The sequence below is a fragment of the Microcebus murinus genome, chromosome 9, assembly GCF_040939455.1.
Source record: "Microcebus murinus isolate Inina chromosome 9, M.murinus_Inina_mat1.0, whole genome shotgun sequence".
In the NCBI taxonomy this organism is placed as follows: domain Eukaryota; kingdom Metazoa; phylum Chordata; class Mammalia; order Primates; family Cheirogaleidae; genus Microcebus; species Microcebus murinus.
In genome coordinates this window covers 11,552,706-11,571,417 of record NC_134112.1, presented here as the reverse complement: position 1 = coordinate 11,571,417, position 18,712 = coordinate 11,552,706, and positions in this window count along the sequence as shown.

Below are 18,712 nucleotides of genomic sequence, written 5' to 3'. Positions count from 1 at the left end.
AATGCAAGGATGATTCAAGATACACAAATCAATGAATGTGATACATCATATCAACAGGACAAAAGAAAAAACCATATGATCATTTCAATTGATGCTGAAAAAGCATTCAATAAAATTCAACATATCTTCATGAAAAAAAAAAATCCAAAAAGACTGGGTAGAAAAGAAACATACCTCAACACCATAAAAGCCATATATAACAGATGCACAGTTAGTATCATACTGAATAGGGAAAAACTGAAAGTCTTTCCTCTAAGATCTACAAGACAAGGATGCCCACTTTCACCTCTGTTATTCACCATAGTACTAGAAGTTCTAGTTAGAGCAATCAGACAAGAGAAAGAAATAAAGGGCATCCAAATTGGAAAGGAAGATGTCAAATTATTCTTGTTTGAAGATGATATCATCTTCTATTTAAAGAAACCTAAAGACACCACCAAAAGCTTTTAGAACTGATAAACAAACTCAATAAAGTTGCAGGATACAACATCAACATACAAATATCAGTAGCATTTCTATATGCCAACAGTAAACAATCTGAAAAAGAAAACAAGGAAGTAATCCCATTTACAACAGCTACAAATAAAGTAAAATAAATAGGAATAAACTTAACCAAAGAAGTGAAAGATCTTTACAATGAAAACTATAAAATATTGATGAAAGAAGTTAAAAGAAGAGAAAAAATGGAAAGATATTCTATGGTCATGGATCAGAAGACTCAATATTGTTAAAATGCCCATATTACTCAAAGCAATCTACAGGTTCAATGCAATCCCCATCAAAATACCAATGACATTCTTCACAGAAATAGAAAAAACAATCCTAAAATTTATATGGAACTACAAAAGACCCAGAATAGCCAAATCCATCCTGAGCAAAAAGAACAAAACTGGAGAAATCACATCACCTGACTTCAAATTATACTATAGAGCTATAGTAACCAAAACAGCATTGTACAGCAGTACTGGCATAAAAACAGACACATAGACCAATGGACAGAATAGAGAACTCAGGAATAAATTCACACATCTATAGTGAACTCATTTTCGACAAAGGTGCCAAAAATATACATTGGAGTAAGGATATTCTCTTCAATAAATGATGCTAGGAAAACTGGATATCCATATGCAGAAGAATGAAGCTAGACCCCCATCTCTCACCATATATGAAAATCAAATAAAGGTGGATTAAAGACTTCAATCTATGACCTTCAATCTAAGACCTTAAACTATAAAATTACTAAAGGAAACACTGCAGAAACACTCCAGGACATTGGGCTGGACAATGATTTCTTGAGTAATACCTCAAATATCCAGGCAACCAAAGCAAAATTGGACAAATAGAATCACATCACGCTAAGAAGTTTCTGCACAGGAAAGAAAACAATCAACGAAGCAAAGAGAAAACCCATGGAATGGGAGAAAATATTTGCAAACTACTCATCTGACAAGGGATTAATAACTAGAATATATAAGGAGCTAAAACAACTCACTAGGAAAAATCAAAAAATGGGCAAAAGATCTGAATAGACATTTCTCAAAAGAAGACACAAAAATGGCCAACAGGTATATGAAAAAATGCTCAACATCATTAGTCATCAGAGAAATGTGAATAAAAACTACATGGAGATATCATTTCATCCCAGTTAAAAAGACAGGCAATTGCTGCTTAGGATGTGGAGAAAGGGAAACACTCATACTCTAGTGGTGAGAATGTAAATTAGTGCAAACATTATGGAGAACAGTATGTAAGTTCCTAAAAAACCTAACAATAAAACTACCATATGAACCAGCAATCCTACTTCTAGGTGTATATTCAAAAGAAAGGAAATCAGTATATTGAGAAGACATCTGCACTCCCATGTTTACTGCAGCACTATTTACAATAGCCAAGATTTGGAATCAACCTAAGTGTCCAACAATGGGTGAATGGATAAGAAAATGTGGGCTGGGCGCAGTGGCTCAAGTCTATAATCCTAGCACTCTGGGAGGCTGAGGCAGGTGAATTGCTCAAGGTAAGGAGTTCGAAACCAGCCTGAGCAAGAAAGAAATTAGTCGGAGGTTTCTGTAGGTTAGGCTGATGCCATGGCACTGTAGCCTGGGCGGGAAGGGAAGGGAAGGGAAGGGAAGGGAAGGGAAGGGAAGGGAAGGGAAGGGAAGGGAAGGGAAGGGAAGGGAAGGGAAGGGAAGGGAAGGGAAGGGAAGGGAAGGGAAGGGAAGGGGGAAAAGGGGAAGGAAAGGAGTTACATATACACAATGGAACATTATTCAGCCATAAAAAAGAATAAAATCCTGCCATTTGCAACAATATGGATAGAAATGGAGAACATTATGTTAAGTGAAATAAGCCAAGCACAGAAAGACAAATGTAGCAGGTGCAGGAGATAAAGTGGGAATATTTAATGGGTGCAAAAATATAGTTAAATAGATAGAATGAACAATATTTCATAGCACAACAAAGTGACTATAATCCACAATAAGTCGGGGTACACTTTAAAATAACTAAAAGAGTAAAATTGGAATGTTTCTAACACAAATAAATGATAAATGCCTTCAATTACCCTGATTTGATTAATTCACATTGTATACCTGTATTAAAACATCACATGTACTGTGGGGCGCGGTGACAACGCCATTACAAGATGGCGCCGATTTCCGGTGGCCCGCCTGTAGTAAACAAGTTCAGCGCATGCGCAGAGTAAGTCCTGGCCTGTTCTATAAGTATGCATATGAAGGATCTTAGCTTGGCCTATCAGTAATAACCCTCGCGCGCTTTTAACCTATCCCCATCACTTCCCTCCTTCCTTAGAGTATATAAGTGTGTGAGAGCTTGTGCTCAGGGTCTTCCGCATCATGTAAGTCTAAAGGGAACCCCATTAAAGCACTGTCAGAAGAACTCCAGTTGCCGCGTCTTCCTTGCTGGCGAGGCGGGCGCGACAATGTACCCTACCTATAAAGATGTGCAACTGCTTTGTACCCATAATAATTAAAAATGTAAAACTTAAATAATCAATCCATTAAGTTTTAAAAAGAGATGAACTCCACATCATCTTCCATGCTTCCTCTGGGTGACGGTTAGTGCGTGTGGCTGAGGAGAGGCTGCATCATCTCTTCCACCACCGTCTGCCCCATGGGTTCATGCGTGGTTAGGCAGAGGGAAAATTCAGAATTAGTTGAATAAATGGCAGACAGAATATGTATAGATGAACAGTCTTGAATCTGGAGACCACCATCTATTTGTCATCTGGGTTGTCTTTGAATTGTTTGTCATCAGCACTAAAACTTCCCCCACATTCCATCTACCTGCCCACTGAAGTCCCATCGTTTCCCCTGCTTCCCACTCCTACCCGCCTTGCAAAAACACCCAGACACACAGGCACGGTACGCCAGACCTATGTGCTCTTCATCATAGAAGCTAAAAATAGTCCTCATTACAAATTTTCAGGACCCCATTTCTGGGAGGTGCTTGGTCATGGAGTACCCTCAAGCCTCACAAGGTCTTCTACTTGCTATGCCTAAATTATTGCTAGAATTATTACCAGGAGTTAAAGAAAGAGGAGTAAGTGTTCTTAGGATTCAAGCAAAAAGACAGAAAAAATTGGAATTCTCGAAATGAAAAGTAGTTGAGATGCAAAATAATAGAGGATGAAGGGAAAAGTGTGTGTGTATGTGTGACAGAGAGACACATATATAGTACATATATATGTAATATGAATTATACATTATTCAAAAATAAACAATTAGCATGCAAATTAAAATCAATTACATTTAGAAGGTACTGGAAGTATGATAACTAACAAGAGCTGATTTTATTTTGTGCCAGATTTTGCTCCAAGTCATGTATAGTATCTTACTTCATTTTAATCCTCATGACAGCTCTAAAAAAAATAGATACTATTCTTATTTTACAGGTAAGAATATTAAAGCTTGATGAAGTTAAGTCACTTGCCCAGGTCACACAGAGATAGTGGCTAAACTAAGAATCAAATCAGGGCCTGCCTGACTCCAAAGGCCAAGCTCTGTCTATTGCGCTGTGCTGCCTCCTGGTGGGAAGAGGTGGTAATTAGCAGACCTGAATTCTGACTGTCCCTTTATTTCTCTAAAACTCTGTCTCTGCTTATAACATGAGATAGGTTGGGCAAAGACGATCTCCAAAGTCCTTTTTATTTCCAGCATTCTTAATTGCACCACAGTTAGGAAAATATGTCCACAAATCAAATCGATTTTTAAGTATCTTGACCTCATGACCAAACTGGCAGCAATTCAGCCCAGAATTTACAAAATATATATTATGACTAATTATATATTAGTGTCTCACATCCTAGTCCTAAGGAACATAATTATTGGGAGAGATATATACATAGCTCCCCAAGAACCAGAACCAAGACGACTTCATTCACCTTTGTATTCCTGGCACCAAGAGCAATGTCTCTCACACTGGACATGCTTACGAATGACCAGTGTATCCTAAGGGACCAATATAAGATCATTAAACCACCTCGATGCTCCTCTTTTTTGGGAAAAGAAAAGCAAAACTGGAAACAAGGGATCTCCAGAGCCAGGTTGAAGTTAAAGATTATTTATTTAGTTTACTCTCTTTGTTTTACAAGCAATTAAATTAGGCCCAGAGAGGACATTTTTTTATCATTCATACTGCCATTATTCATTTTATTGTTGCTATTATCATTATCTTCATCTTCTAAAGTAATGCTATGGCTGAGAATTCTTCCTTTTTCATCCACTGTGAAATATCCTAGAAGACGCAGGGTCTCTTTGCCGTTTTCCTCTGAGCTAGAGAGGAACCCTCAGCCAACCACTTCCCTCCCTTACTCCCCACTCGCCACTATGCATAAACACACATGTATACACACATATATACATAGATAAGACTCAGTCAATAATCCCACCCTTAATTTATCGACAGTCATTTTTCTTAGTGGAGATATTTTAGAGGAAAATTATTTATAAAGTATTTTTATTTAAAGGGAGAATACTATGCAAACTATATATACATGTGTACAGGTGTATAATTGCATAGGTCTGTGTTGTATGTGTATGTTGTGCTGGTACAGTTGTTATACAAAAATAAGAAAAAATGCTCAATTTGAAATTAATTTTAATTTGGATTTGTAGTTATTATGTACTACTTTTTTTTTTTGGAGACAGGGTCTCACTCTGTCACCCAGGCTGGAGTAAGGTGATGTGATCATAGCTCACCGCAGCCTTGAACTCCTGGGCTCAAGTGATTCTACTTCCTCAACTTTCCAACTAGCTGGGACTACTGACGTGCGTCCCAAGGCCCAGCTAATCTTTTTTTAATTTTTTCGTAGAGGCAGGGTCTCACTATATTGCCCAGGCTGGTCTTGAATGATTGGTCTCAAGCAATTTTCCTTCCTTTGCCTCCCAAAGTGCTGGGGTTACATATGTATGACTTCTAAACCCTCTGTTTACATATAACAAGATGGAGAAGCAAAAAATTTCTTTATTGAAATAAAATATCTTGCATTAGAAATGTTTATCTCCTGGGAGCTAATTCTAGTGTCTAAACCAGAAAGCCTTTTACACTGATGTCTGTATTGCTTCCTTCTTAGAAAGAGGCAAAGAATCAGACAAAACTTTAGAAAGAAATCAAAAAGTACGGATCACAACCAAAGATATGAGAAGAAAATATCCCTAAAACTATGTGGAGTTAAATAATGAAGAAAAATGGGAGCATAATACAGGTAGGTAGTGGGAAAGTTCTATATACAGCTTTGACAGTCTAGCATTTGTGTTCATTTTTGTTGGTCTAGTCTCCAAAATTATGTCAAGGTGCATCTAAAATGATATTTTATTAGTATAATATGGAAACAACATAGAATGTTGTTCACTGAGCAATAATAAAATTAAAAATATCAAAAAGACATCTTTTTTCTTATTCTGAAAGAGATTTCATAGGTTTAGGCTTCACATTATATTAAAAATAAATTATATTTATATGGAATCTGTGTATTCCAAAATAAAACCAAATAAAAACTAGAAAAAAAGTATAGGGGAATTTTTGGATCCAAACTAACTTTGGATGGAGTAGGCCTTTCAAAACATGACACAAAACTCAGAGCCATAATGAAAAAAATATATATATTCATCACATAAAAATGTCAAACTTCTTTGTAACAAAATACCATGAAGCTGAAAGACCAAAGACAAGCAGGGAAAAAAACCCTGCTATTTATTTAACAGGAAAGGTTTGCATCCTTATGAAGGAAGGATTAAAAATGGTCACAAAATCTTAGCACCCTTCCCATCAGGTGCTGGGCTCTGTGTCCTCCTCTGCTGCATCTGAGTATAACTGGGGCTGCTTTAACCCCTGAAATATGGCAGCTGCTATGCTGTTTGGGGGCCCAGCTGGGCCTTAAGAGACTGAGGCCTCACTGCCTAACTCCTGGAACACTCTCTTGGAGCCCAGAGTTGCCCTACAAGAAGTCCAACTGCCCTCTTGGAAAGATCATATGGAGATTCCTGAGACCACGTGGAGAGAAAAGGACCCACCTGAGCACAGAATTCCAGTCACCACTGCCAAAGTGACAGCCACATGAGCAAAGCCATTGAGGAACCTCCAGAATATACCATCGTCTGGTTAAGTTCCATTGAGTGACCCTGGTCAACGCCCCGTGGAGCAGAAGAATCACCAGCCAATCCCTGCTTGAATTCCTAACCTACAAAATCATGAGATAGAATAAAATGGTGGTTACTTTAAGCCACTACATTCTGGAATAGTTTGTTATGTAATAAGAAATAACTGGAATAATCTTCAATTCATATAAACAGAGTTTATAGATCTACAGGAAAAAGTTAAACATCTCAGTTAAGAGAGAGAGAAAAAGATATTAACAGGCAATTGTCTTAGATTTGGGATGCTATAGCAAAATACCAGAAACTGGGTAGCTTATTAACAACAGAAATGTATTGCTCACAGTTCTGGAGGCTGGGAAGTCTGAGATCAAGTCACTAGCAGATCCAGTGTTTGGTGAGGGCCTGCTCTCGGCCTCATGCTTGGTGCCTTCTCGCTGGGTCCTCACATGGTAGAAGGGGCTAGCTAGCTCTCTGGGTCTCTTTTATAGAGACACTGATCCCAATTGTGAAGGCTTCACCCTCATGATCTAATCACTTTCCAAAGGCCCCATCTCCTAAAACCATCACCTCAGGAGTTAGGATTTCAAAATACGAATTTGAGGCGACAAAATTATTCAGTCCACTGCAGCAATTTATGGCAGAAATACAAATGGCCATTAAATATAAATATAAAGGTTTTCAGATTCACTAGTAATCAAATCAAATAAATGAGATTTCTTTTTTTTTTTTCTTTTTCTTTTCACCAACTGGAAAAAATTAAGAAAGCTCAATTTTGGGAAGGTTATAGGGAGTTAAGCATTTCCCTATATTATTTATAAAAACTAAAATTGGCAGTCTGACAATAAAACATTTGGAAAGCCTTTTAAATGTATCACAAAACCCAGAAAGAAGGCAGGAAGAGAGATTAAAAATTTGATTTCATTAAAATGTAAAATGTCTCTGAGACAAAAAAAAAATTCCATTAACTAAGACAGAATGTGTATTTGCCAGTGGCTTATCTACAAAGTGCATTTATTTCTTGCTCATGTCACTGTCCAGTGCAGGAGAGCAGGTAGTCTCTGCTCATCATGTCATCACGGACATGGTTCCTTCCATCTGGTACCTCTACCCGCCCCCAGGCTCAGAGCCCCCCATGGGATTTTTTCATCTGGGCACAGAGGAGAAAAAAGTGAGAAGGATCACACAAGAAGCTCTAAAGTGAGGCCTGGAAGTGGTGTGTATCACTCCTGTCCATGTTCCACCAATAGGAACTCAATCCCCTGGCCCTATCTAACTTCAGGGGAGGTTGATAAATGTAGTTGAACTGTGTGCTCAGGAGAAAAGGAAATGTTAAATAAATAGCATTTTCTCACTCACAAAAGACAAATGACAAACCAGAAGATTTAGCAGTATAGATAGATAAAAGACTAATTTGATTAATACACAAAGTGTACCTATAAATCAATAAAGAAATAGAAAAATATAATAGGAAAATGGGCAAAAAAATTAAAAGCAATTCAGAGAATTAAAAGCAATTCAGAGCCAAGGAAAGATAAATGGCCAATGAGCTTATGTATAGATGATCAATCTCACTAGATGATAAATATTAAAAATAATAATCTGATAAAAATAATATTTCATTATCTAAATCAATATATATTTATATGAAACATACTTAATCCAAGAATTTACACCAAAAAAAACCTACCATGAAATAGAGGAAAATTATAACATAATACTCAAATATGAAATGAAAATAATTAGGCTCTGCCCTTTTTAGTCACGATAGCTAACATTGGACTACCCAAGCATGTAAGCAACTTAAACTTGACAAAAATATATCAAACAATGGTTCAAAGGCATCAAACAGCAACCAACTCCAGGCTATAACGCTTGAGCAAAGCGAAACACATTAGTGAGCCACATTTTTGACACAGCTTTCACCCTGTGTATGTTTTCTAAACCATCATTTAGAAAAATAAAACTGAAGAAACAGTTGCATTTTTGCTGGGCAGGAGATCAGGGTTGTGACAGCCACTTGGATTTGGAGACAGGGTTCAGAAAGGAAACCACAGAAAAAGAGCTTCAAAAATCTGTATATCCAGTAGAAGAGGAAAGTTAAAAAAAAAAAAAAAAATCTGTATAAATATTCTCTCCTGGTTCTTGGCCAACTCTCTTGCTGAATATGAACTGAGCCAGACTCTGAAGACCTGTCAGAGAATAACCAGTAAAAGGTAGAAAAGCTGAACAGAGTTTTCAGAGGTTACATGTAGTTGGAGAGAAGGCTAGAGATCCAGCCCAGAGATACCTTGGCTACCACCACAGGCTTTCGGTTGATCACAGATCTCAGAAGGATCACAAGCTAGCAGTAAAAACTGTACCGTAAGCATAAGGGCTATGCCCCAGCAGTCACAGCAAATCAAAAACCAAACTTTGACAGGATCAAGGGAACCCACAAGGAAATGAACTGTCCACCAGGAAACAATTTAACAGTCTCTTGAGGAAGAACCTCTACAACTTATAATCCATGATGATGTCTGGAAAAAAAAAATATATATATATATATATATATGTAATAGTTACTAGGCAAGTATAAAAGCAGTTAACTTAGGGGAAAAAATCAATAGAAATAGATAAATAGAAGATCCAGATTTAGGAGTAAGCAGACAAGGACTTAGTTTAAAAAAAATGGATGTTGTATTAGTTAGGGTTCTCTGGAAAAACAGAACCAATAAGGTGTGTGTGTGTGCGCGCACGCGTGCATGTACACAGAGAAAGAGAGAGAAAAAGATTTATTGTAAGGAGTTGGCTCATGCAACTATAGAAGCTAAAAAGTACAGTTACAGAAGAGCTGATGGTATAAGTTCCAGTCTGAGTGTGAGTCCAAAGGCAGAAGAAGACCTATGTTCCAGGCTGAAGACAGGCAGAGAAATGATTTTTATTAATTGTCTTTTTTGGCTTGTTGGTTTCTCATTCTGTTACTCAAGCTGGAGTGCAGTGGTGCAATCGAACTGCAGCCTCAAACGCCTGGGCGCAAGTGGTCCCCCTGCCTCAGAACTCTTGAGTAGCCAGGCCTACAGGCATGTGCCACCACACCCAGCTAATTGTTTTCTGACTTTTTTTTATAAACAGGAACTCACTATGTGCAGGCTGGTCTTGATAGCCTGGCATCAAGCAATCTCCTGACTGGCCTCTTACTTAGTCTTTGATTCTATTCAGACCTTTGACAGACTTGATGAGGCCACACACATTAGGAAAGGCAATCTGCTTCACTCAGTCTACCCCTTCAAATGTTAATCTCATTCAGAAATGCTCTCATAGACACACCCAGAAATTGTGTTTAACCAAATATCTGGGCAACATGCAACCCACTCAAGCTGACACATAAAATTAACCATAACAGATGGAAATAAGGGAAATTTCAACATATATCTGTGCATGTATCCATATATAAATTGCACCTAAGACATTTATCATAGACCATATGATAGACCATACCCTAGGCTCATATAACAAATCTCAACAAATTTCAAATGATTTACTCACCACTATGGAATTAACTGCTCAATAACGGAAAGATACATATAAAATAGAAAAGCAATACACCTCAAATAACCCATGAGTTATGGAAGAAATCACAATGGGAAGTAGAAAATATTTTGAGCTGAAAGACAAAGAAAACACAATAAACCAAACTTGTGATATGCACCAAAGAGTGCTTTGAGGAATACTAATAGCTTTAAATACATATATCAGAAAAGAAAAAGATTCAAAATCACTGATTTAAGCCTCCAACCCAAGAAATTAGATGAGGAACAGTAAACAAACTCAAGTTTAAGATAAGGAAATAATATAATAGCAGAAATTGATGAAATATAGAAAGCCAACAAAGTTGCTTCTTAGAAATATTTAATAAAATTAATAAACCCCTAGCTAGAATAATCAAGGAAGAAAAAAGGAGAAAATTATCAGTATTAAGCAGAGAAAAGGAGAAATCACGCAGTTCTTAGGGATATTTAAAAGATAATAAAAGGACACTTTGAAAAACTTTATGCATGAAGTGAATTTTCCCTAACATTTAAGAAAAAACTAAACCAGTCTTATCCAAACTCATCAAGAGAGAGAATAAAAAGAGGGAATACGTTCCAACTCATTTTATGAGGCCATCTGAATGTCGATTTTCAAACCTACAAGTACATTATAAAAAAAGGGAAACCATAGGCCAACATAATTCATGAACATAGAAGAAAACTTTAGTAAATCAAATGCAAGTATGTGTAAAACAGGTAATACATCTGGTAATACATCACCAAGGAGAGTTTATTCCAGGAGCAAAAAGCAAGTTTAACATTTGAAAGTCAACATACTTAACCATATTAACAAAACAAAATGAGGAAAACCAATTGGCAAAATTCAAATAAACCTAGAAATAGACAACTACAGCTAAAAATAATAAATGACTTTATCAAAGATGCTATACAAAAATCAATTGTATTACTAAATGACAGCAACAAACAAGTAGAAAATATAATTTAAAATATTTGCCATAATATCGAACATAAAACACCTATATACAAATCTAATGAGAGATGTATGAGACCTTTATACTGAAAACTGCCAGACTTTAATGAAAAAATGTTTGAAGGACTTAAGTAGACAGGGTGTATCCTGTTCATGGATTGGAAAACTCAATGTTATTAGAATGTCAATTCTCCCAAAACTGGCCTATAGATTCAATGTAATTTCAGTAAAAATCCCATTGGCTTTTCTCTTTGTGGGAGATGGAAGACAGAAATTGACAAACTGATTCTAAAATTAAGACATTGCAGTACTTGTACTAGAATACACAAATAGGCCAATACACTAGAAAGAAGAGTCTAGAAACAGACCCACAAATCTCCCACACTTTATTGGGGTAGGAGGAAACACCACTGCATTAGTGAGAAAAGGTACATGGTACTGGGTCAACTTGACAGCCATATGGAAAACAAAAGAACAAGAAACCTTAACCCCTTACTTTATGAAAGCTGAAACAATGAAGTTTCTAAAAGAAATATAAGAGAATATCTTCATGAGCTTAGAAGAGGCAAATATTTTAGATATGACACCAAAACCATTATTTAAAAAGTAAAATAATAAAATAATTGCACATCTTTTTTTTTTTTTTTTTAACAGTCTCGCTCTGCACTGGGGCTAGAGTGCCATGGCATCAGCTTAGCTCACAGCATCCTCAACCTCCTGGGCTCAAGCAATTTTCCTGCCTCAGCCTACCAAGTAGCTGGGGACTATAGGTGTGCACCACCATGCCCGGATAATTTTTTCTATTTTTAGTAGAGACAGGGTCTCACTCTTGTTCAGGCTGGTCTTGAACTCCTGACCTCAAGTGATCCTCCTGCCTCAACCTCTCAGAATGCTAGGATTATACATGTGAGCCACCACGCCAGGACAAATAATTGCACATCATTAACAGAACATTTATGCATGAAAAGACACAACCAGTGAAAAACAAAACCACAGAATAGGAAGAAGATACTAGCAATTTTTATATCTAACAAAGGACTCACATAGAGCATATATAAAGAATTTATATAGGGCCGGGCGCTGTGGCTCACGCCTGTAATCCTAGCTCTTGGGAGGCCGAGGCGGGCGGATTGCTCAAGGTCAGGAGTTCAAAACCAGCCTGAGCAAGAGCGAGACCCCGTCTCTACTATAAATAGAAAGAAATTAATTGGCCAACTGATATATATATGAAAAATTAGCCGGGCATAGTGGCGCATGCCTGTAGTCCCAGCTACTCGGGAGGCTGAGGCAGAAGGATCACTCAAGCCCAGGAGTTTGAGGTTGCTGTGAGCTAGGCTGACGCCACGGCACTCACTCTAGCCTGGACAACAAAGCGAGACTCTGTCTCAAAAAAACAAAAAAAAAAAAAAAAAAGAATTTATATAAATTAATAAGGAGACACAAACAACCCAGTAAAATGATAGATAAAAGACTTGAACTTCACCAAAAAGAATATTAAAATCCAAGATAAACAAGAACAGTACTCAATATCATTAGTCAGCAGAGAATTACAAAGTAAAAGTACAATGAGATAATAGTTTAAATTCAACAGAATGGCTGAAGTAAAAAGACTGAAAATACCAAGTGTTTGGCAATAATGTGGAGTACCTGAAGCTCTCTTACATTGCCTCTAATAATGTCAGTGTGTACAACTGCTTTGGGAAATACTTGGCAGTATTTTATAAAACTAAACATGCATATATGTCCTATAACCAGAAATTCCACTCCTAAAAATGAGTGCATACGTCCTACGAAAGACATGTTAAAATGATAATAGACATATAAAATCGTATTCATAACAACTTTATTCACAGTAGCCAAAGACTGGAAACAACTCAAATGTCTATCAATATTAGAATGAAAGTAAAGCTTGTAGTCATACAATAGAGTCCTACAGAGAAAGGAAAGATGATGAATGAGTACTACATGCTACAATATTAATGAACCTTCCAGATGAAATATTGAGTGAGGCAGTCAGAAACAAGAATTCATAATGTATTTCTCCATTTATATGAAGTTCAAAACAGAAAACACTTATCTAGGGTGCTAGTGGTCAGAATAATAGTTACATCTGAGGGCAGGGGGATTCTGATTGGGAAGAATAATTAAATAAGCAATTGAAGATATTAAATAATACCATGAGGATGAAAATCACTCAGAAAAATAGATGAACAAATGACAAGAAGTGAAAAAAGAACTGACGTAATTAGATTAAGAACTTGAGAAAAGGCAAAGCAGCTCAGAAATAAAGATTAAATTACTAGATGCCCAAGGGAGGACAGGATGACCAAAAAGTAAAATAAGAGACATAACACACAGAAATGAGAAAAGCCAAGAAAATGGGGAAGCAGAGAGAAAAGGATACAAATGTTATCTAACACAGATGGAATCAGAAGAAAAATCTAACAAGAAGATTGGATTTCTCAATAAGAAAAATCAAATAATAGATTAGAACTAATATGTAAAACTATAATCAAGAAAACTTGTCTGGAAAAAAAAAGAAAATCTGAAGCTACATACTGAAAGGGTATATTGCACATGTATGAAACATAGACTGCAAGATCTATCCTAACAAACTATTATAATTTATGGGGAAACAAATCTTAAAGACTGCCAGAAAAAATGACCAAAACACTTACAAAGGGAAGAAAATGAAGTTGGCATGAGACTTCTTGACAGCAACATTTACTTTTAAGAACATAATGAAAGGGCATTTACAAGAAAACAAGGAAAGAAAGTGCAAAGTGAGGCTTTTATAACCAAGCAAGCTTCCTTCACACATCCAGGCTACAAAGAAACAGTTTTGAACAGGCCAAAAGCTCCAGGGATATTGACCCATGAGTTCTTTATGAGGAATCTGATGCCTGGGAAAACTGGTAAAAAGAGATTAGTAGTGAGCATTTAATATATTTAATTGAAGATCTAAGACTAACACAAAGGTAAGATAAGGGGGGCCAGGCACAGTGCTTCACGCCTGTAATCCTAGCACTTTGGGAGGCCGAGGCCGGAGGATTGTTTGAGCTCAGGAGTTTGAGACCAGCCTGAGCAAGAGCGAGACCCCATCTCTACTATAAATAGAAAGAAACTAGCCAAACAACTAAAAATAGAAAAAATTAGCTGGGCGTGGTGGTGCATGCCTGTAGTCCCAGCTACTTGGGAGGCTGAGGCAGGAGGATGGCTTGAGCCCAGGAATTTGAGGTTGCTGTGAGCTAGGCTGATGTCATGGCACTCTAGCCCAGGCAACAGAGTGAGACTCTGTCTCAAAAAAAAAAAGGTGAGATAAGGGGAAAAGGATGATACATAAACATCACATTCTATGACAAAATTAGAAATAGCACAACTTTAAAAAGAGAAAGGAGAAAGAAAGGGAAAAGCATAATTAGCTCATTGATTTGCTTATAAGAGTTGAAAAACAGATGACATCACTTCAAGCTCAAATAAAAAAAAAACAGAAGCCTAAATATATTTAGGCACACAAAGTGAAAGCAAAGAAAGACAATATGTATTAATAATTAAATCTGGCCTGCAGAGAGGAGGAGAGGAAGAAAGAAGAGTTCACAAAACTAATTATATTATTGGATATAGTAGGGATCCAGTTAATATTTTTCTAGGGGAAATAGGAAACAATGAGTATTATAAAAAGATAACCACTAGGACAAAAATTCAAACATTTCCAATTATTGAAAACAAAAACAGAACTAACAAAAAAGTTAGGAAAACAGAATACATGGTAAAAGTTTTTTGTAACTCTTTTAAAATAAAATGTTTTAAGTTTGCCAGAACTGAGTATAAACACGTAGTGAGTACTTATAAATGTATGTTGCTGTGACATCCATTTTTAAATATAAATTAACTTTCCCCTTGAGACCATTCCAATACCACAGCCCTCTGCAATGGCTGCAGCCGATGGCATCTTTCCTGCCAGCAGCCTGGGCTTCCCACTCTCCGTTGCTCCCTTTAAACTGACCATTCAGACGTTTGCCTGCAACCTTAAAGTGACCACTTCTCAGTCACAGGTGACCTCCTAGAACTAGTCCCCGCTTGCTTTAAGCCCACCAGTTTAAGCTCCCCATGGGAAACCTGTTTGCATAACAGCATGAACACATAAAGGCGTTGGCCCACAGCTCCCTTCTCTCTCTGTCTGTGCCCCAACCTTCGTGTGGGTGGCCTCTGGGTATGCCTTGTGCCCCCCAGGGTCTGTAAGCATTCAAAACTCTTAAATGTTCACACTGTGGTTGTGTCATTGAAGCAGTGCCGGAAATCTGACTCCTGCAGGTGAGGCCACCCCAAAGGGACCCATGCAGGTGGATCCCATGCTGGGGCGCTTTTGTCCCAGCCTCTCAGCTCCTGAAGATAGCGTTAGCAGCGACACTGGTAATTTTATTCAAAACAAGTGGCCTACTCGGCAGGACTGCAGTGGCAGCTTGGACACAATCCCCATGTCTGTCCACTGCGAATGGCTTACTCACTTTCCGCATCAGATGGCCCAGCACGTCAGCAATGGCACTAGGACCTGCCGGCGCTTGATCACACTGCTCTGCGCCACTGAGCACTGCTGCTGCCAGGCGTTGCCTTGGAGATTCCCTTTTAATTGCGGTGGCTGGTGGTGGCTCTTTGAGCTGCTGAGCTCCCCCTGCAGCTGCAGGGCAGGTTCTTGGAGACCCTGAGCAGCCGGCCCCTGTCGGAGCATGAGCTGCCCTTGGAGGTAGGTGTGCCGTTCTGGCACCCGGGGCCTCGCTAGAGACCGGGGCTGCCTTGGCTCTGAATGGCGAAGTGCCCGAAGTGCCCGTGTCCAGCCAGAGTGAGCTGGCCAAGCGCCAGGAGCTCCGTCCCCAGCTGGCAGGTGACACAGACACGGGCTCCCCCGTCTTTAGTAACAGTCAGGGAGGGCGTAAAAAAATAAAAAATTAGCCATTCTAAAGATTTTCCTCAAAAGAAAAAAAAAAAAAGGAAAAACAGGGACTGATTACCTTACGTAGACTGAGCCTTTCTCGAGAGATAGCCCACCGCCTAGAGACACTGGGACCTTCTCTCCTCCCTCTTGCCCTCCTATCAACCGGAGACAGAAACTAAGAACATTTTCTTCAGGGGGGCAAAAGCCTAAAACAAAAAAGAAAGAAAGGAAACAGAGAGAAACTACCACTTTAGGTGACTACAAATCCAAGAAAAAAAAAAAGACATTCAAATTTTAAGCACCGAGCAAACATCAGGTCTAGCGAACATAATGCTAGCCCTAGGTCACTTATTGATTTATGACCAAACCCCTATATACAGGGAAAAATGAAAAGTAATTAAATAAATTGTATTTATAATATTTTAATATAAATAGATAAATATAAAATAAATAGATAAATGGCAGATATGACATATTTTTCATAATATGATAGTTAGAAATTCAAAATTCATATATTAATTTATATACTAAAGAATTCATATAACAAAAAGATGAAAGAGGGCACTGATTAGCTTTTGTGTTTCTACAACATAGGCCCTAATTTAAATTTACAATTTGTTAAAATGCACTAATTGACAAAAATTTATTAATTTAATGATGGGGCTCAAATTATAATTATACCTAGGGATCTCATTAAATTTAAACACTCTGTTCCTATAATCCTGAGAAGGTGACTGAATATAAAATTTTAAAAATGAGCTTGTCTCACTTTAAATCATAGCCTTGCCTAAATTTTCCATAGCCATATACCCATTGCCGTAAAATTTTCTATATTGGACATAGGTGCTTTGACATAATACATAATAAATTAAAATTAAAGCAAGTCTCTGGCACTTACAAATTGGCTTGATAAAACGAAACCCATGAATCTCCAGTTAAAATAGTTAATATGATCCAATGTATGTTGAAATGGGGCCCTCAAGGATTAAAACTAATTTTATAAACCTAAGCGATGGGTACACGAGTGCTCATATTCTAATTTTTTCCTGTATGTTTGAAAAATGTATTTATTTCCTCTCCCCCATTCTGTCTACTCCCTCTTTTTGGAACAAATAAACCTTAATGCCAGTTACAAATATTTTCAACTACATGTGATGGAAAAGCCAGCCACAGTGGCTTACATAAATTGGGTTTGATTTTTTTCACGTAGCAAGAAGTCCTGAGGGAAACACGTGTCAGCACAAAATCTATGGGATGCCCTTGGTCTTTTTCTCATCACCACAACATGGCAGCAAGGGCAGCCGCTGACCACATTCAAATCAGGGCCACCTGGCACAGGGTACAGGGCAGAAATCTGCCAGTGCCGTGGAGGGAGCATTTTGGCCAGCCTGGCCAGAGGGAAATCCTCTGCCCTCAAGTTCCCACTAGCCCCCCTCCCAGTCCCCCCACCCTTCCTGTAGAAGAAAAGCAGCCTGGGGTCTGGACTAAATTCCTAAGGCAGTGGGGCCACAAGGGCTGCCGTCCTTGGGCAATTCCTGTGGCTGTGCTGGACTTGGGGTGCACGTAACCCAGTGAGACACCAGCAGCTGCAGCCACACCAGTGCCTGTGTCACCCCTTCCCCAAGCACAGGCAGTGTGGCTCGGGGAGGGTCTTTTGAAACTCGGGCACCAGCTCAGCCACAGTAATATAAAGTTCCAAGCTGTCTCCCGAGGCCCCTGAATCCAGGCCTTAGTTCCTGGACGGCATTTCTGGACCCACCCTGGGCCAGAAGGAAACATGGCTGCCCTGAAGGGAAGGAGCCAGTCCTGGCAGCATTCACCACCTGCTGACTAAAGAGCCCTTGGCCTTCGACTAATCATGAGAGGTAGCCAGCCAACTGTCACCAAGGACTTTGGGTGAGACTGGCCTGCCTTCAGGTGTGACCTGGTGCTGGTGGCTACGAAGGAGTGCCCACGTCACTTCTCCCCGAACTCCAGCAGCTCAGCAGTGTGTGAGGGAAGAACGTGGAAGACTCTCCCTGGTAATCCAGGGAGATTACCCTTGTATCTCTTGTATCTCGCCCAAGCTCACCAAGTTGGTACCACCAGGAGTCTGCAAGAGTCACAGCATTACTGGGCTTGGGGCACCCCCCAGTGCTGATACGGCTGCAGTGACCAGACACTTAGACAACAACACTCAACTCCCTTTGAGTATCTGGAAAGCCTTCTCAAGAAGGAAGGGTTCAAACAAGCCCAGACTTCAAGAGTAAAATAGACACTTCCCTCTTTGATGCCCACACATCCACGAATACCCTCAGGCATCACATTCAAATCAGGCCTGTGGAGGAGAAAGAGGCAGCACTAATGGACTTCCATTTGTGGCTCAGAGGCACAGCATCAGGCTACCTTTGGCTAAACGCAAGCCTGGGAGAGTGAGGATTTAGTGTTTCCAGCCTCCATGGCACAAGCAGACAAAGGAAGGGAGGTCAGGGAACAGGGCTCTGGGCTGTCAGTCCATATTGTCTGCCAGAAACTTTGTGGGACCCTCTTATTTTTTCTCTATGTCTCGGCTTCTCTTTTATATTTTCTGTGAAAATAAATAAAATGTAAACGCTATTGGAACCCAAAAATAACACTTGCAGCCTTGAGAGAGATGTAACTGTAATCTGAGTCATATATGGTTACT